This window comes from Numenius arquata, chromosome 8, assembly GCF_964106895.1.
Source record: "Numenius arquata chromosome 8, bNumArq3.hap1.1, whole genome shotgun sequence".
NCBI lineage: Eukaryota > Metazoa > Chordata > Aves > Charadriiformes > Scolopacidae > Numenius > Numenius arquata.
This window is the reverse complement of record NC_133583.1, coordinates 42,291,813-42,313,296: the sequence shown is the minus strand read 5'-3', so window position 1 is coordinate 42,313,296 and position 21,484 is coordinate 42,291,813.

Below are 21,484 nucleotides of genomic sequence, written 5' to 3'. Positions count from 1 at the left end.
TTTCTGCCAGTGAAATACATGCTGGAACTTGAGAGGTTCCTGTAATGATAACCCTCACAGTCAAAGCCCCACTTAAAAGTTGGCTGCATTGGTAGCTCCATCAGCCTCATCATCTCTTGTCATCTGAAAGGCTGGTAATAGAAAATCTTGAATACATCTCAACATTTTCAATTAAAATATAATCAAACCAAACGCTAGCGGTAATCAATCCTATTAATTCTGCAGCTATGGAAAATAGTGAATGAGGCAGCTCAGGTTTTGCAAGTAGTGATAATGTCCTTATTAACTGGAACTCTGTTTCAGAAGATAAGAGGTGCATATGTTAGTATGGAGTAAAACCAAACATTTCAGTATTTTCCCCTCCCCTCATCACTCTGTTCCTCTCTGCTCTATAAAGACACTGATCCAGAATCCTATGTTTGGTCAATAATCTAACATGAGGATACTTTGAAACCAAAACCTGAAACATGATGTGTTGAAATGTAAATGATATTTTAAAATGCACAGGAGATTCTTGGAAAAGGTGGATTGTCACCGCCGGGACCATGGGTGTGGTAGCAGCCACAGATAGACCTGTAGATAGCTCACCTCCTCCTTCAGAAGATTATAAAGCACTGCTTACACTTCAGCTTTTCCCATTTCAAAGTTAGGTTTCATCTTCTAGGACCTTCAGGAAATCTGAATGGGCCTCAGGGCTTGTGCAGGGGTAGAAATACCTCTGCAAAATAATAGTAAGGAACAGCTTTCATGAATCTCCATGGAGATTTCCTCCCTCTGAGTATCTTCCAAGGCCTTTGCCACAGTCAGGGCAGAATGTCTCTGTTATTAGACTGATCTTCCCATTGTCCTCTGCCTCTTCCCATCTAGCTGGTGCTACCCAACTATTATTATTATTCTTTATTATGTATTCATTTTCACAGTCCTCATTATAACTGCGGAGTGTCAGCAGCACGTTAATGATCATCCTTTAACCTTACTTTTGCCCTCAAGAAATGTGTTCTTGTCTCTTCCTCTTTCCTTCACTTTCCCTTACTCAGACACTTGATCTTTGTTGGATTTCTGCTGCGTTTCTTACCAGCACTTCATCCATGTCGATTACTGTCATCCTTCATATTGCGGTATCCAAAGTCCACCCACTTTAATCAGTATCACATAAAAATGCACTAATGTTTTAATTTGGAGATGGTTTTGCTATTATCAGTTCTTGTGAAGGAAATGCATCACAGTCAGGTTCAATAAACATAATCCTCGCTATTTGCCAGAACAGAAACCAAATCCTGGATTCTTTTTTTTATGGAAGTTACTGTAGTTTAATTTTAGCATTTTCTCCCTATTATGATGGATCTTTGCTGTTTCGCTTGGTAGGTATGGAGAGCTTCCATGCAGCAGTTTTGGGTTATATACATTCTCATGTATAATTCCTGGCTGCATCCCACCGCATCTGCCCTTCAGCAGCACACTGGCACTCCTTCTCATAGAGATCCACAGCAGAAGACGTGGGGTGAGGAAGCTGGACTTACCTTCTCTTCTAGTTACATATACATCTGCATTTTGGATCAAAACATCCTATAGATCCAGTTCTCTCGTTATGAGGGTGTAAACGATGGCACTGCTACTTGACTGGGCTCAGCAGAGGGTCAGCTAGGGACAGGGTGTGATGGAGGTGTGAGGCTCTCAGTGCCTCCCTACTGCAGCCCCTCTGCCCAGAGAGCACACAGCCTTCACTGGGCCATCGGAGACGATCATTAAAGCTGGTCATAAAGAATAACTTGTCATCCTGCAGGAATATCAGACACTAGACAGAGCACTTTAACCTTGCTTGACCTTTCACTGTGCTCTTCGACTAATTAGATGAATGGTAGTTTTATTGGTGTTCCTCGACCTAGATCTTTTACATGACAGTTCTGTGTATCTGAGAAGCCTAATGCCTTACATTTTGTAAATCAATATAGCTTTATCTATTTTTAAAAAGCTAGAAATGTTTTTTTAGGCCTACTATTACATCCTATAAATAATATTGATTTTGTTTAGCCTGAAAAACTATTTAATTCTGAATTGGCTCACCTTGTTAGTCAAATACGTTTCTTGGGTAAGTCCAGGCGTGATTCTCATGCATCACACTACTTTATCCCCTGTGGTATATGCAAACCTGATGTCAATAAGTTGAGGATGGGATCACCTGCTCATAAGCCACATCTAAATTTTCACTTCATGGAAGTTTTTCAGACTCTGGGATTTAACTGACAATCACAAGAAAGCAGTTACAGCAGATTGCATAGCCTCATGTTACCTGAGACAATGCAGATGTTATGGGACAGTGCTGGCAGTGTGCAATATTAAGCAAGCCTTAAATGTTTTTTGTATGAATTACACTGGCTAGGCTAAAAAGAAAAAGTTAAAAATTGATTTATGTTTGCATCTTTAATATACACTTTCCCTGGTCTTTCCCTGGTCGTTATTTTCCTTCGATCCTTCCATCCTTCCATTGCTGGAAGTACAAATACTCTGCCATTTGTGCTGTTCTGAAATGAAGATTTTTAAGATGAGATAACAAAATAATAATATTCAAGGTAAGGGTCATTGCTCCATCTGTTGTCTGCTGGGTTTGACATGACTAATATTCTATTGCATGTACAACTGGAGAAGACTAGTACAATGATGCTCCTTGCAGGTGCTTCAGACACTTCTAAAGGCACTTTTGAACATAACTTCTGCAACCTGTTGACATTTCCTTAGCATGCGTTCCAGACTTCTATACCAGTATTTTCTCGGTTTCCGTTCTGAACACATGCATGATGTAAGTAATCCAATTTTCAAAAACAAGTGCAGTGAGATAGTATTTTAAAATACATTTCTCATTATCCAACTATATGATAAGATTCTTATACAAGCTTTTGGATTGCATGGTAAATAAATACCCATTTAATCTGTTCACATATAAGACACAAATTCCTGATTTGATTATCCTCTCATAGCAAATGTTTGGCACTTTAGGTACCAAATACGTTATCTGAAGATTGACTCTATGTAAATACAGAATCGATTCATATACAAACTCACGTGTGATAGTGAATTTCAAAGCTCATTTTTTATTCTAGCCTTATACAAATGCAACTGAGAAAGTGATTGTTACATTTCTCTGTTGAACTTCTGGGATGTTAGTTTGCATATTATTGCTCACAAGTAGCTTTTTAATTTTTACTGTTATTTGTCTTTCTCAGTGAAGAAAAAATATCAGATTGCTCAATTACATTTTATGTGGGAAGAAAATAGGAATTACAAGGTCAGTCTCTGAATTTTTAAGGAAACAACACAGAGAAGCTAAACAACGTTAATTCCTAGATCCAGAAATTAATGTATAATATTGTTTTCCTAAAATACAGCATCATCTCATGGCTTTAAAAATGACTGTGAGAAAAGCACATAAGCCTATTTTGTATAGAAACTAAACAGAAAGTATTCATGTCTTCTTGTCAAGGGGATGCCCATAAGAATTTGTGATAGGCGTCTAAATGCGGAGGTAAGTAATAAGCAGGTATTGACTTCTATTGAGATCAGTATCGAGATTTGTTGACCCAAAGAGGTTACAATTGACTGAAGAGTGGGGCAGTAAATCTTGTTATTGAACAAAAAGCAAAAGTCAATATAGGTATTATTATAAACATTTTTCTTTTGGAAGAGATAATAAGGGTGGAGTAGTTTAAGGCTTTAGATTTATATGGTCATGATAGCATACAGCTTCTATTATTTAGTCAAAGGATAAAACATGCCAGGGTTTTTCGGGGTTTGGTTTTTTAAATTTATTTATTTTTAATACAGCTTCACCAATCATGCCAAAGCAGTAAAGCCTGCATCAACTTTCACATCATAAACCCTTATTCTCATTGTTTTATAACTCAGCTATAAAGATTATTTTCAGATTGAAATTTGGCCTGCAAGCTCTTTGCCTGAGAATCATTTTTTTCCCCAGAAGGGTGAAAGGAATAAAAAAGATCTATTGAACTATTTATTGAATTTTAGAGGAGCACAAAAAAGAAGTGTTTTGATTTTTATATAATTCAAGATATAGATTGTATTCTTTATTGAATATTATTTTCTGCATAAAGCAAGGATTTACTTGATCATAAAGGTGGAGACTGCAAATGTTCTTTCAGTGCTTTCAAACACTTGCTAATATTAATCCATGCCTTGTATTGTAAACAAGTATTTTTATGATTCTTACATTTTAGTCCATTCCATTATGTTTTGGTCAGTGCTTTATATTTTAGGTTGTTGCTTGGAAAAATAAAGAGGAGACAGAGCACAGAGGAAAAGAGAAATCCATCCAGCTGAAGATAGTAAGCTTATTAATTAAAATCACATACATCCCATAGTGAGAGTGACTGTGAAGAAATAGCTGTTGAATTACTATTTTATAACATTCATCACTGCTAGTGTCTTCACTGCCAGTAAAAATAATCCTTCAGTACCTCCAAAATTCTCTAACAAAAATAATTTGTTGTTTTCCATTGCAGAAACCATCTGCCTCCTGCCTTCCTTCACAAGACCCTCTTACATTGCTTTAGGATTCAGGAGCTCATACTAATTTAGGAGACTCACTGAATCTCTTTAGCAGCACAAGCTACGAAAAATGCATCAAACGTATCCCCTGCTCTTTGCACTGGCTTGCTGTGAAATTTAAGAACAAACTCCAGCTTGCAGTCCTGGTCTTGGAGACATTTCATGGCCTGGTCCCAGTGCAAATGAAGGCTTCTCAAAGCTGGGCGGTGGTTCCCCTGCCTGTGGCATGTGTCCTGTGTGGTGCCGGGCACAGCTCTGCCAGCAACATGGCACTGTTTGTGGCAGGAGTGAAGCTTCCTTCTGCAGAAGGCAGAGAGGAATAATCACGCCATCCAAAACCTGGGTCCAAGCTCTGCTCTGCTCCCTGGTGAGGTGCTCTGTGGTGGTAGCACTTTGATTCAGTTGCCTCTTTCACATTGGTGGCATTTCTTGCAGTGTCATCCAAAGCTGTGAATTACTTCACTGTGGCCTTTGGCCAGGACTGTTTCCCTGCAATGCTTCTCCTTATCTCTCATGCAGCATCTGAGGATCACGAAATCACAGAATTGTCAGAGTTGGAAGGGACCTCTAGAGATCATCTAGTCCAACTCCCCTGCTAAAGCAGGATTGCCTATAGCACATTACTCAGGACTGCATCAAGGTGGGTCTTGAAAATCTCCAGAGTAGGGGACCCCAGGACCTCCCTGGGCAGCCTGTTCCAGTGCTCTGTCACCCTCACCGTAAAGAAGTTTTTCCTCATATTTGAATAGAACTTTCTATGTTCCAGCTTGTGCCTGTTACCCCTCGTCCTATCGCTGGGAACCACTGAAAAGAGTCCAGCTCCATCATCCTTCAACCCACCCTTTAGGTACTTATAAACATAGATAAGGTCTCCCCTCAACCTTCTCTTCTCCAGGCTAAAGAGCCCCAGCTCTGTGAGCCTTTCTTCGTAAGGGAGGTGCTCTAATCCCTTAATCATCTTAGTTGCCCTACGTTGGACTCTCTCCAGTAGTTCCGTGTCTCTCTTGAACTGGGGAGCCCAGAACTGGACACAGTATTCCAGTTGTGGCCTCACCAGTGCAGAGTAGAGGGAGAGAATGACCGCCCTCGACCTACTGGCCACACTCTTCCCTATGCAGCCCAGGATTCCATTTGCCCTCTTGGCAACAAGGGCACATTGCTGGCTCCTGGAAAGTTTGCTATCCACCAGGACTCCCAGACCCTTCTCCTCAATAGTGCTTAGAAGATCCACCCCTAACCTATATTGGTGGCATAGGACTAATTTGGAGTTTCTTCTTCATTCTCCTGGTGGGTGATGGACTTTGCCCTCCTTGGAGAAGTTTTCTTCCTGACTCTGCATAACCTCAAAAACAGTATCATCATGGAAATTATCTACTCTTTTGTCAGGCCTTGGAATCTTGAAAGAGACCTTTGGAATTGTGTCTCCCGCAAGAACAGTATTTCCAAATTCACTGCAAAAAATGGCTTATTCTGAATTGAATAACATTTCTTCTCTCTATTTATGGATGTTCTGTTCTGGAAATGTATGGGAGGGAAGGGCAATTGTTTCATCCCCAGTTTTGCCCTTTAGGAAACATGCATGCACATAAATCCTTTTTCTCTGATCAAAATGTGACCTGGAGGCCTCAGCTATCCACAAAGCTGACTGGTCTTTTAGGTCCTTTGACTTTTGTCCTTGAAATAGGAAAGAGTGAAAACACAGAAAAAACATTTTACAATCATGAAAAATGCCATTGCTGCTTTTTTTTCTGTAATATAGAGTGATCATTGGTACTTACAGTGTATCAAAAGTGCATCTGACTGGGGATGCTGGTGTTGACAGACTCCTCCGTGGCCTTCCTCCCAAACATAAATGAGAAGCTCAGCTTGTACTCTTACCCAATACGGACAAGCAGACACATTTCCTTATTTCACAGTATATATATATAAATTACTCTATTTGAGTTTGGCCAGGGAAGGTTGCTATGAAGTTTGGCTTAGAGTGTCTTGGGCTCCAGCTGTAGTCAACCAGATTAATGGAATGTCCCACTATGTCTGATTCTTCCCATTCTCTTCAAGATAATGTACTTCAAGATTGTCTGCTAAAACATGCAAAAGAAACGTCTTTTCCAAAATAAGCATCTCCCTGGGAGCACACTAGGCTTTCAGAAACCACAACATCCTTCCGTGTTTTGCCCACCTTATTGCAGTTTGTGTCTGTTGACTCTGATGAGTTTAAATCAGTTGCCATTTCCAAGATATTAAAAAGGCTGTTGATGAAAGTCTTCTATAGCTACAAAGTGCCCACAGATTTATTAAAACTTACTGAAACTTCATTAATTTCTTCACACAAGACAGTTTCCAGCCTTCCTCTATGGATATGCATGCTGTTTAATGGCACATGAATTAGCATGTCTGGTTGTTGGTACCAATGTGGTAATGGTGGCGGTTGCTGATACAGGTCATTAGACGGAAATAAAGGATCTCAACTAAGTTAATAGTTAAAAACATCCGAATTTAGTAGGAGCAGGTCTGAGGATATCAATTGAACCTTTCATCTATTGAGCTTCAGCATTGTCTGATTCTGGGTTCTGACTTCTTGGTGGTGGTGGGGATTTTTTTTAATTCTGTTTTTATGTATTTTTATTTTAGAAAATCACCTTCTTTTTGGTGTATGAGCTGCCTAATGACTTTGTCTGCTAGTCTCCATTTAAAATGTGCTTATAGAAAGTAAACGTAAGCTGGATTTGTGAAATAGAAGGGAAAATCTACTTATGATGACATCCTTTTTCTGAAGCTCAGGCAGCCCAACTCTGCTCCTTCTGAATGAGGTATACCTTTTTGAATAATATAGAATTTAAGCACAGTATTAACAAATAATACAAAAATATTTATTAAACTACTTAACACTGGGCTGAATGTCCCATCTGAAAATGACAGCTTCTTTTCTAGTTTGAAGATAGTGTTTCTGTACGCATTTTCTCATGACTACAATATTGCCTATTTTGGTCATAATGAACTATTTTTTATTTACAATAGAAGGTCATACGGTTTCAGAGCAGCGCCACGCAGATAGCTAATGTGGCATTTGGAAGAAGTACTCTAGGATGACTTATATGGGGTTTATTTGTGTTCACAAAGACAGCAGATCATGATTGTTTTGATTACAATTTGCTCTTCCTGATCTTCCACTGTTCAGAAATTATTGTGCTTAAGCTAGAGATGTGCTGCTCTCACTTCTGCTTGCCAGAGTGAGATTAATAGTAGAATAATGTCAAGCCAGACAAACTTAAGCCAGTAAAGTAACTTACTTTTCTTAAAAAGAGATGGGCATAGTGGGTTGTGTGGGTGAAAATCTTTCCAGCATCACAAGGCTTGTAAGCCCAAAGGACGTTTTTATTATAGTCAGTGGGGGATGTTCGAAAAATGAGAAGCTGAAGAGCAAAATTGTGATTCTAGCTGGTTCTTGATCTTGCTGGGGGAGGCTGTGCTTTGATTTTCTTTTGGTAGAGCACAGTGCACACCTGTGGTATTATATAAAACATTACATAATTATGAGAATAACACCCCAAATTTTCTCCCTCTAGCTGTGGCTCAGCCCACCTCTAATGAAGCAGCAAGTGTGGGGTGACTTTCATTCAGATCTGCCTTTGTGGCTCGGCTTGCAAGTGTGTGAATCTATACTTGTTGTCCTTGGCATATATTTTCTGGCATTGCTCTTTGTTATTTTGGGGAGAAAGAAAAATAATGTTCCATTAAAACAAGTTCACTAGTCAGGCCAGATTGTCTTTTCTTTCCTCCCACACTCGCAGTCTTATTGTATTTAATAGCACAGTTCAGGGCTTTCCTCTCTCTGCTCCTTGTCACTCAGAGGTATTTAAAAGAGGATTTAAAATGGCTATTTTTTGTGCTTAATCCTTGATCCCTTCTGCCCCCCGCCCAAGCTTGCTTATTCACTGGAAATAGCAACCTAAGTCCACATTTTACAGCTCTAGTTTATAGTAATTTTGTCTTATGCCTTTGGAGTATAAATGATTGTTCAATTCAGACATTCAAAATTAAAGTGAAGTTGCCAGTGGAAACGGGTGACTCATTATACAATGAGTGAGGACAAATAAAAAGGTGCCTGCGTATAATAATCAGAAGATATTGACTTTTGCTGAGGTCAGGATCACAATTTATTAACCCAAGAGGTAAATATTGACTGAAACTTTGGGCAGCTTTTCTTTCTCCTTTCCTTATAGCCCAGAGAAGACTGTAGAGGATTTACTAAATAACTCCATCTGCCTGCACAGTGAGATGGAGCCTTTTGCATTTTGCCTGCAGTTTTATGCTTGTCTTTTGTTCTGGCTCTCCCAAGGGCAAAACGATTTATAGCGTATTTTAGAGGAATATTTAAAATCATGCTAATTACTGTTTCTTTGTCATTGATTCTGCACTCGACAAGCCAGAACTCTTCTCCTGAAAGAGGTTTTCCTTCTGTGGGCTTCTTCAGATGACCATAGCCCCAGCCTGGCTGTCTGTGTTTTGTCTTCTGCCATGATCATCTCCCTCCCTGATGTCTCAGAGCCCATTTTTGGGGAGCTTTTCAATTGAATTATTTGCCAGCTGCAGCCAGCCTTGTTTGGTTGAAATGAGCACCCCAAAACAACTATTCTGCTATTCTACTTGTAAAACGAGGCTTTACCAGGTTTCCTCCATCTTTGACTGCTCCATCCTTCGAGGGTGCTGCATCCTCAGATGCTGGTAAATGTGCAGTTCACAAACAGTGACAAATACAACTTCCCCACACCCTTCTAAGACAGTTTGTGCTAAAAGGTAATGTTTCAGATTCTTGGATTCCTGAAGCATCTATGACCCTTTTCTGAGCAGGGCGCTTGCCTGCTTTAAATACAGCCACATTTTTTGTTTGTGTTTAGCTGTCGGTTTTGTTGTTACTAGTAATTTATAGGACAACAGTAATGTGGTTGGCACTTTGCAGGAGAGACCAGCCCCTGCTGCAGGAGCCATGCAGCTGCAGGGCTCCAGCAGAACTGCCTGGGGACCAGGGGGTGCCATCTGCCAGATGCCACCTCACAGCCACCACATCCCTGCAAAGCTTGTAGCCTGTGACCCTGCTGTCTTCCAGGCCAAAGGAGATGATGCAGTGAGATTCAGCATTGCTTTCTGCTCTTACAGGCTGATTTCTAGATTTGCTTCTCTTCTGTCCTCCCTTTCCTCCCCCTCTTTCTCTTTCCCTGGTCTTGTATTTTGTCAGATAATCTGCTGCTTCCTTCTCGGTGTCCTTATTGCCCGCTGGCTTGTTTCTTTGCTCCTGCATCCTCCTGAGAGGAAGATTTTTTTGTTGTTCAGAATTTGATTTCTATGAGGCAATGCCAGACAGGATTGGGTTTCCATACCTTTTTAAACATTTCAAAATAACTCCAGTGAGTTTTTAGCAGGTGAGGGCTACTTAGTGATAATTGGAAATGTGCTTTGAAAGCAATTTCTGAACTTGCTGAAAAAACCCATCTGTGAATAAGGAATGGCGAAGTATTAATATCAAATTGTTATATATGAAAGCGAAGTCTTAAATCAAACTTTTTTTATCTATGGATTTCTAAGAAAGCTTTTGGTGGAGGTGTGGACACCTGTTTAACAAATACAAGCCTACTGAAAATAAGTTTTTCCTCGTTCCCGCTGCAGAGCCTTCAGAACGAATCCACAGATCCCTGCGCACCCGTGGACCCCAGACTGGAAACCACAGCCACCAAGCAGTTTAATGCTCTGTGAGGTCCAGGAGGATCTTTCCTGCTAAAGTGCACATTAAGGCTTCCCCTAGCAGAGGAACCTGCCCTGAACGGTGACATAGGCTGATTTAAGCCTTGTTTTAATCACTCTGTAGGGTTAGAGACTGAAATGCAGCTGTTGCACCTCAGAGGCTCCAAGTCTGTTCTGTACACTTCTAAGTGACTGAGTTGTGTCTGGTGTAATGCAGCCTGCGTGACCTGATCCAGAGACACCCATTACCTCTACAGATGAGGCCCATAAAACACTTTTGGGCTCAGACCAAAGTAAAAGGGCCAGACGAAATGAGTTTAAAAGTCTGAGCAAATCTCCCAATGGACATAACAGTCCACATAACAAAATTTATATACATAATTTGAAATAATAGGCAACTTTAGGAAGTAAAGCAAAGAGAGCTGCTTTAGCCAATTATTTACAACCAGCTTTTGTCTCAGATGCTTCTGTAAGGAAAATCTTGCCTGTTTGGTAGTTCAAATCATTAATGCCAAAGCTAAAATACTCTGTTCTGTGCTCTAAATGAGAGTCACACATTCACTGTCTATTTAACAAGCACATTTGCAGTATTTTTAAATTTAAATGATTTGTCTCCCTTTATTTCCCAATTCTCAGATGAAGACTTTCCCTCTCCAGACACTGCTACCTCTCAGTTGCCCTCTAAGTATTTTGTATGAAAGGTCATGGTCTCACAACACTGACTCCTTGCAGAGTTCAATTGGCTCTCTTTTGTAGGATAAAGCCATTCCCCATCTCCGCAGCAAGGGAGGTCCCCTGGCAGCAAAACAAATGTGGTTAGTTATGTGTGGCATGAACCTCAGCTGCATTGGGAGCTGAGCTCCGGATAACATGTAATGGTAATGTATCTAGAATTACAAGGCTAACCCATCAGCCCCTCTCAAGAAATTTAACTATGAAATGTTTTATTTTGCCTCGGGAAAGTCTATTTGGGTCTATCATCTAGTTTCCAGCAAGGTCCAGCACTTCCCCTCACCTGTTCCTTAGCAGGGTGAATGGCATATAAAGAGGTCAAAGAGACTACCAGTGTTGTACCATAAATCAGTGGTTCAGCTTAGATGAGAGCCCAAAAGGCTCCTGCTCATCTGGTGTAAACTGACTCATTCTGCTGTGGTCAACAGAGATCTGACAGCATCAGATTTGCCCCAAGAGATTCTGAATTCCCACTTTAGATTTATCTAACTGGTATTTCAGATACCACGTTCTCTGCTGTCAATGGCGGAGATTTTATTAATATACTCTTAATAATTATTTTTCAACTACAGCTTCATAGGATGTCCATGCTTTCCCCCTGCCCACAGATAATATATTACGTATCTGTGATTATAAAAATTCCAGTAGCCAATTTAGATTAATTTAAATTTAGATTTTGCCCTAAACAAATACTGATGTGCCCTGTATACTTTTACTGCCAGATCATGATTTACTAACTCCATTTTGGGGGTTAAAGAGAGCATGACCTTGCTCCATATTAATATTTAAAGATTACGTTGTGCATGAAATCAGATGCTGACACAAGTCTCACAGGACTAAGAGGTTTTTAATCTTTTGAAGAAGCAGTGCCACACTGAAATATGTGTTACTACATTCAAAATAGAACATGTAACAAATGTCCCACTAGCAGGCATCAGAGACTGCAAATTTCATTCAGCTCAATCTGGTCCACAAATATCAACCTTTTTCTAGAAGGGAAATTGCAATGCCACAAAGGCCGATGCTTGACATCATAGCAAAGGCCAGCAGCAGCATCTCAGACATTGCAGTAAAAAGAGTTTGCCATCCTGTCCTAAATGTAGCAGCCATTTAGTGCCCTTTTCAAATTAATACATAGATTTTACTCTTTCAAAAAGGTGAAAGTTTACTTACGTTTCTGTAGAAATGCAATTTAGAACCATTTAGGAACCATGTGATTTTTGTTTTTAAAACTGCACAAGCCTAAAATAGGAAAATTTCATTAATTTCTTTTAATATGGTTAGTTTAAAAGAAAGCCAGGTGTGTTTTAATAGAAAACAGAAACAGTCTATGTTTATCATAGATGATTTTTTTTAAGATTCTTTTTTAGAATATAGTTATTTTCCTTAAAAAAAAAAAAATCAAGTTTAGCCTACCAGCATTTTTAACTCATTTCTTTCCACTTCACCTAAACTTCAAACAAAAATATAAGCTGGTAAGCTGTAGAAGAGGGTCATTCATTTCTCACTGCCTTTTGGATGTGCTCAGTTTGTACCAAATTGCCATAGATGAGGACTCTGATCACAATAGTTCCTGTGTTTTGATAGCACCATGGTGGTTTTACAGGATTTGAAAAGGATGACAGAATGCCTCTTCCCAGTCTCATTTGGGGTGGCGGACAGAGATGGCAGCCTGCCGTTATGAAGGTTCCTGATCCTGGTCTCATGTCACATTTCTGACAGGTAATCACAGAGGATGCCCAGCCGACTGGTGCCTCTGGGAGCTTGCTATAGTACTACCAGAAAGCACTGGTGTAGCTTGGAGGTAGCCAAGACTTTAGATTGATGTGGAAGAGTTTTTGTGTTAGAGGATTCCAGCCCTGAGGAATTTAGAGCCTGTGAAGGTTTATTTCCAAATCAGCCGATGGTCACCACTATATTTGCCCATAAGTTTATATCCAATTGCAGCAGTCATTAAAAGAAAAAGAGCTAGACCTGTTGTTTGGGAGTTATGGAAGCAGTGCTGGAGGATTTGTTGCAAGGAGAGTAAGATCATCCCTTCTTGGAGACAGAGCTCTGCTTGTCATGGGGCGCTGAGGGCTCCCAGCTGACCATCCTCTTGGTGTTGGCCGTGCCGTCAAATGTAGTATTGTCATAACCTAATGCTCACCTGGCTGTTTCACAAGCAGGGTGCATCTTCTTTATTCCCTTTACAACCACTAAGGCTTTTTCTCTTAGCATGTGCTCTCCAGACCCCTCTTTCTCCCATCTTTCCCCTCCCCTGGCAAGATAATGAGGAATGGGAGCAGATGCCAGAGAAACGCATGCACTTTCTAATCAAGTGAGGACATAAAAGGGGATGGTAAAAACCGCATGGAGACTTTTGCTTTCAGTTCCTTCCAAATATTTGGTCTTATTTCAACACATTTGCCAGTCAGCTAATCCATTTCCCTCTAAATCCGGTTATCTTCTCAGATTTTTGTGGAGACAACATTTATTAGAAGTTTTTTGGTCACCGTAAATACGATTTGATCTATTTTATCCTAAATGAGTGTTTCTCTCATCATGACTGACTTAGAACATCATACTGTTAAGTCTCAAAAAAAGATTTTCAGTGAGTCACAAGTGCAGCAGGATGGCATGATGCCCTTCACAGAAATAACAACTACAGATGCATAAAAAAATTAGAGAGAATTTGAGAATCTGAAGTTCTTTGCAAAATCTGCAACACTTCTATTATCAACATTGCTGATAGTACAAATGGGACTGAACCAACTGATAAGTGTTCTGGTCCAATGAATTCACTTACTGTTTATGATCCTTCCAGTCGTATTTTTAACTGTTTTGGTATTCCCATTGAATCTCCCTAAATATTCTTCTTGCTGGTTCAGTGCTCTCGACCAGGAAGCTTGTGAGTTCGTGAGGATTTGTATTTGATCATGAATGATTCATGAAATGAGCTTAGAAAACTAAGTTTAACATCTTACTCAATGCTGAGGAAAAAAGAGCATCTTCTCCCATACTTGTAACAACTTGGCTAAGAAGGAAAAGTCTCATTTTAAATGCTGAAATTCAGAGCATCTGTTGCCTTTCCAGCTAAACCTCGTATCTCCTAAGAAACAAGAATCAGAGAATTGTAGGGGTTGGAAGGGACCTTTGGGGATCGTCTAGTCCAACCCCAGAAGAAGAAACATTTTAATTTACTACAGTATTCAGGATAAAACCAAGAGTTTTATTTTTCATTTTGCTAATACGTTTTACTGTAATACCTAGCAGCATGGCATAGCCAGGCCATCAGGGCACAGCTGACAGCTGGTAACTGCCTATGTTGCCATTTCTCACTCACATTTAATCAAGTGTTATATTTTTCTCTAAAAGCTATGTCTGAAATCAGTTTGTCTTGTTTTTAATTGTTTATGGCTGATTCTATAACTTTCTTAGGCTAACAGAAAGCGTATAACCCAAGGTATTAGGGACCGGTGCCTCTTCTTCCTTCTCCACTCTCTTGACCTCTTTGTGCACAGAAATGCCCTGTTCTTTACTACCTCGTTTCTGATGTATACGTATGGCATTCATAGCCTGGGAACTCACAGCGCTATTTCCCTGCTGTGCATATTCCATACAGATGATGTTTGAGTCTTGGTTTTCGCACCAGCGAAATGGGGATAATTGTGTCACTTTGATGTACTGATAAAAGTGCTTTGTGAAAGCTAAATATTTCTTTGTGGAACATGCCATAGCGTGTTTGGAAGCTCTGTATAGCAAAGAGTAGGAGGAAGGCAGAGACACGGATCTCATGCAAAAAAATCAGGACGAAACAGAGAAGGAGGTCCACAGTTATTCCCTTGCTGTTCTTTGTCTCCTATACCAGCTCTGCAAGAGGATGAGGATTTTTCGTCTTCCTTTGCTGAATGAAAAGACGACAAGACAGCATATACCTAGGGACACCTGCTGAGAGACTAAAACACAATAAACACGAGCGCACTATGGTGAAATATACGTTTCACTTCTACAATAGACATTTTGATCCAGAGTTATAAGAAGTTTAAACATAACCTGTAAATTAAAATCAATTCAAATGCTTTTGTTATTCAACCTCAGGGCTTTTTTTGTTGTGCTCTGATGTGTTTTTTTTTTAAGCTGAAAAAATTCTGATCTTGTGGTTAAGGGAATTATGAAAAAAAGAAATAGAAGTACTTCTAAAAAAAGGTCTTCTAAGGTGTTCCCTAGGACTGCAATTTTAAACTGGTCTTGCATTAATTGCAGTTTCTCTGGCTGTTTGTTAGGCCATTGGCATGCTGTGTTAAGGTCTCGATGCTTTTATCTAGCCCTCCCCTATTCTCTGTTTGTTCTTCAGCGGGGATGAGAGGAACCCTTACAGTATGCAAATATATAATGCTTTCTATGCTTCTTTCTTTAGAGACATAAAAGGATTTTTTAAAAAGGCAAGTTGAATATATGGCAATAAAGACGTAAATCTTCAGAAGCAGGCAAGCTACACTCCCTCTGCACTTCACAGATGAAGCATGGTTTTTGCAAAGAAAGAGTTTGTTAGGAGAACCACAGAAAGCAGGATTTCCATAATGATTTGCAAGAAAAAATTCTGTAACACATGGCACCGTATTTCCTTCAGAACTGCAATCCCCTTGGGACCAAATTCTTTACTACTTAATCACTGCAGTAATTAGAGATGATGTTGGCAAGTGTTCATTGAACGTTGTGTCATTTTACATCTTAAAACATTTTGGCGTTACTTTCCATTTCCTTTATTCGGTGTGTTCTGGTCCATCCCCTGGATGATTAGACACAGCTGGCCTTTTCTTTGGGACCAGGTCAGTTTTGCAATTAAGAGCTGTGTTAGTCTGCACTGATAAAAACAGGGACTAAATCATTCTATTTACAGTTTATACATTAATTTTCCACCAAACATTTTTATAATGACTTGTACACAGGCGACATGATGTGAAACAAATCTCTGAGTGAAACAGAGGTTTCCAGCCACAAAAAATAGCCTTGTCCTGCAGCAGGTCTCCAAATGCACCAAAGTATGAATAAACATCAGTCTGGATGAAGGAGAGCTCTGTAGATGGCGAATAATATTGCAGCATCAAACCTGTGTGTGAGAGACGCCCCAGTTATGAGAAGTGCTCCGGGGTGTGCGGGCAGTGAGTGAGGGCTCAGCCCTGCTGCGCTCAGGGACCCACAAGCAGCATCCTCATAACGCTGCTCCTTCCCCTGTCCACTGCTCATCATAAACCCACCAAAGGGATGTCAGATGAGGAGAAAGGGAAAAATGAAAGGGCTGTTTAACCCCCAAATCTGTCATTTGAAACATCTGTTGGTAAAGTTGAGGGGAGGTTTTTTTGTGTTTTTAATAATAGCTATGAAAATAGTGTAGCCTGGCTTCTCTGCATGTCAGATCTGTGCCTGTAGCTGTTACTTCAGGAAAGTATGAAAGAATCTTCTTACAAGAGATCATAACAGCTGAAAACTACATGAGTACCATTTGGTTTCCTAAATATTATGAACTATGTTAACTGACTTATCAAGGCAGCAGTGCGCGATGGAAGATCCCTGCACTACTCCTGTAGGCTTAATCTATCCTTTTACGCTCTTGATCTTAATCTTCATTTTTCAAAATATTTGTGTGTGTATGTTACTTTTTTAAATAGACTTTGAGGAGACGCTGGAGCCTTTCAAAGGTTAGATGTGGAGGGTGCAGTAATGGCATGGCTGTGATGGAAACTTCTCCCCACTCCCATGTGTTTGAGCATCCTTCCAGCTGGGCAGACTGTTAAACCCAGCTGAGGTGTCCTTCACAATTTCCTTTGTTTTTGGCCAAAGAATGGTTCTAATTTCCACTTTCAGTCTTATTTCTTACAGGCTGAAACAGAAAATCCATAGAATTTAAAGTTCAAATTAAATGACAATTTGTGTGACTAATGACCTTTTATAAGACAAGGTGGCAGATTATTATGTCTTTTGAAATGCTTTCAGATGAGAAAAACACACAGTAAAAATTATATGACAAATATAAAAAGGGAAAAGAAAACAAACTTAGTAACATAAGCAAGCACTAACAGCCATTATGCTTTTAAATTATCTCTCTGCAGCCTACAAATCTTTGCTTTGACTCACGCATACCATACATCTAGTAAAGAGAGAAATAATATCTTTTTTACTACTCAATTATAATTTTGATATACTACTGTATCATTTTAAAATGTGAGAAAGCCAAAAACTACACAAAAAAATAACAAAAAAGGCAAGGAGCAGCATATAAAACATGATGGAACTTTCTAAGCTAGCTTTATATACATCCCTCTTCCCCCTTATATGTGTCTGTATGGAGAATCCAACTGTTCTATCAAGGGCTTGAGAGCCATTGTATAAATATGGTTGGATACGTGTTAATGAGCAGATCATGAACCTAAGAGGTAATTGTGCTGTCGCACACGTATCTGTAAGGCGTGGAAACTCTTACATCTTAATACCAGTCAGATGTGTTTGAGAGAGTCTATACAAGTGTATATCTAAGGCTGCTGACCATACCATGTGCGGCCAAAATTACACAGACCGACACTGCTGGTGGGTAAGATGCGATGATAGCTCTGTGGTGGTACTCATCAGTGTGTGTCAAAGCACAGGAAAGGAATCAAATTTTAACAAACGTATCTGAAAACTGGAAAACACAAATTCCTTTTTAAATAGGTAAACTATGAAAGCTTGAGAACCTGAAATCTGAGACAGGCTGTAACACTAATTCTAGAATTAACCTAGCACCTTATGTTCTAGGGGCAGGCAAGAAGTCCTCATGAAAATCGATAGTGTGTAATAGCTCGAAAAGCTCTCGATTAAAGAGAATCACCACTCCTTTTAATTCTGCTTACAAGCCTTTTCTGCAATATTGATTATTTTTCAGAGGTAAGTGATAGTATCTATTCTTTCTGCGATTAATCCATAAGTTCAGTTTGCATGGTGTTTTTAGAAGTCTACTGAGGTCCAGAATTAACAGGATACTGATATCTCTAGAATAAAGCTAGTTCTGTGAAAGTTTCTCAGAAAAAATCTGGCCAAAGGCTGATCTCTCTGCTATTATGATAAATACATTTATTAGTGTATTAGTGACCTGATATACTAGAGGACAGGCTCTGGGATAATTTGAAACTGGAATTCAGATTGCACCTGGCCGATTGCTTCCCTTCTCCAACACTAGCACTTAAAATTCCAGAGCCGTGCCTAATCAGCAAATGTGCGGGACAAACCCACTATTTATGATTCTGTTTGCTACCCTAAAATAAGTTTGCTTTTTCTTTTTTCTTTCATTTCAGAGTCTGTCACATATATAAATTTTCCAGGAGTTTATGTTAGTTTTGTGCTGAAGGTTGTATCTCTCAGTCTTTGTTACATTTATAACATTTGCTATACTGATACCAAAAAGGAGCATATTTTGAAGGATTTTTATGTAGCCAATTCAAAATTCAGATGCCTCGAGCCAAATTTATTTGCAACAAGTCTAATTATTGTTTCCTAGATTCCCATCCTGCATAGTTCAATATCCCTTTATATATGTCTAAAACAAAGAAATATAGGTATAGTTTGTACCTTTAAATTTTAAACATTACTTCCTTTTCTATTTTTCCAATGCAAATGCTCCTAAATGACCATGGGGCAGTAGATATTATGGGATGCACCTTAAACACAGTGCTGAACACAGACTGAGTGGCTGCAAGGCCAGATACCTTGATAGTATGAATGGGAGCACAAGAGCACTGGAAGTTCCCAAACCTAGCAGTATAATACAGACAAGTTTCTGTATCTTACTTTGCCTTGGTTTCCATTCCTTTTAATGCTTTTACATCAATTTGTTGTGTTAATAGCAACAGGATGTCCTACCCCTGCTGTTCACCTTCTCCAAGATGACCAACTCTCCTTTTGTTTAAAAAAAGCCTTTGAAAAGCTCAAGCGTGACTTCTTACGGCTTGTCTCTGCCCCACATCCACTGTTGCTGAGTAAACTGTACATTAGGCAGGTTTTTGCTCAAACGCCAGTTGCAATGTCATGGGCATACCCCATGTCCCAGGCTTGCTCTCATACGATGCCAGTGGGATCCAGGATCCAGCCGAATTCAGCCACAGCGTGGGCAGCCTCCCGGTGCCTGGGGACAGCCCAGCGCTTCCCTCCACGGAGAAGAGCTGGCTCACACCATCTTCAGTGCTCTGACAGGCTCTGTGCTATTTTATTTTTATAACAGTAAGAACCTCCTTATAACATTTGAAGATTGAGTTAAAAATCAGCCTGGAAAGACAAATGGCAGAAATACAGCACAGGGATTCATTTACTTCTGACCTCACTAAGCTTTCTGCTTTTAAGCTCAGGATGCAGTTTGTTACTAGCTGTGGGAAAACAAAACAAGCCAAAATGCATCCTTTTCTCACTGAAATAGATGACCTATTTTCTCTCTTGAGGCTCACTGACACCCTGCTCCAGCCACCAAAAGAAAAGAATTTGGGTTCTGCAAGAAAAGGAAAGACAGTTATAAACCAGCTTCTCTTTTGGTCACTTTAAATCCACATGCTATTTTGTACACTATTCTTTGTGCTGTCAGACATACAGGAGTTCTACCGTGTTGCAAAAAACCCTATACGCTATAAAAATGAGCTTTACTTTTTAAGTCATGTCACACTAAATTGCCTTTGAGTGTGTTATGGAAATTGCCGTACTTCCTGCAGGAAAAGAAAAGTGCCGGAGAGGTAAGTTTCCTACACTGTTTTTTGAATTTCTACGCTGTTGTTTGAGAAAAAAGAAAATCTGCAAAACTTTAAATGATTTTTATCTGTAAAAGCCATAAATTTGGAATAGTTCTCTGTATTTTAAATGTATTTTACATAAAGTTATAAGTTACAACAGTGGCACAATTTCCAGACCTGTTTCCTATATACATGGATTAAGGTAAATGTAGCCGGTTGAGCTAAAATTACCAATCAAAATCCTAATGCTTTGGATAACTAGTTTCTGGATTAACAGGTATATCCCAAAAGCAGGGATGCATATGCCTTCAAACTAGGAGACCAAGTGCAGCACAGATGAAAATCAGTAATAATTGTGCTGTGGATTATGGCTATGTAAGAGCTCTTTATACGCCCATACGTGCTGTCACAAGGAGTGCCCTCTGGTTGGGAGCCTTAGCAGAGGGGTCAAGGGCTCTAGGCAGAGGTAGACTGAGTTACCTCCTCAGGCTTTGATGGACTTTTTACCGGGTCTGTCTCTGTTACCATAGTTTCCATTTTGTTCTCTAGATAAGAAATAGAAGCATTTCAGTCTGTAGTTCACAGAGGCCTCGATCAGTCGGTTGACATAGGGTCCCTGCCTGTAGTGAGGTTTAAGGGAACGAGAAGTAACTATGCAGAGGCCTGTTGTGTGTAGGTAAAAATCAGTCTTTTTTTTTTCTTTTCCTTTTTTCCTTGTTTGCTTGCTTTTAGCCATGTCCATGTTCGCAGAAGCTTCATGCAATACATTTGAGTCACCAGCTACGTAAAGGGTATCTTCAGCTAGCAGTTTTAAAAGAAGTATTGTCCAATTATTGCATATTCCAGAAACTCAGCTGTTGGACATCCTTTAATGGGGTTGTTGAGCTCAATCCCTTTTGGCTACGGACAAATTCATTGGGTGTCCTTTTAACGTTGCTCTTTTTTCACAGCTGTTCCCTTTCTTGGGTTTCCTGCACTCACAAGTCCACTCTAAAATTTCAGGGCAGCAAGGACAACACCTTTACTGAAGCACTAAGAAGTAATAAAAGCAGTAGCTGCAGTTAAACACCACTAGTAATACTTCTTTCACAGAAACAATAATTGCCTTCAGATATCCTCTCCCTCCCTAAAGTCACCATCCCTTCCAGCACAAGAAAGGCTATGAGAAGGGCAAGGACAAGTCTTTACTGCACGTCACTCTCCCTATTTTACTGTCTGTGGGAGAATGGCTAGCTGAGAAGGGTCACGTAGACATGATCCAGCTGGCCGAGCAAAAGCTTGAGAAACATCGGATTCAGCCCCCGTAACTACTGGGCTGGTAAAGACACCTCGTCCTTGACTATAATTGTTGTAAGATAACAGAGAGGTTGCAGCTGCTCAGGCATGGGAAAAGAGGATGAAAGTAACTGTAAAGAAGGAACCAAGGGTGGAGTTGATCTTTCTAAGAACTAACCAATCATGAGCTTAACTTTTGTAATATGTATGAGCTAATTATGTTAGAACATAAAAGGCCACTGTGTGAATCAATAAACGAAGCTTGCTGATCACTCATATTGAGTGGCCCTGTCTTCCCTCCGTCGCGACAAATGGCGCCCGAAACAGGGACCCTACAGAGGGCTGAACCTGCGAGCCACGGTCAACGGAGTCTCAGTGCTGGTCCTGTAAGCAGCGCAGGAGGCGAAAGGGATTAAAGGAAAAGGTCCCCGCGCCCAAGAGCGAAAGGG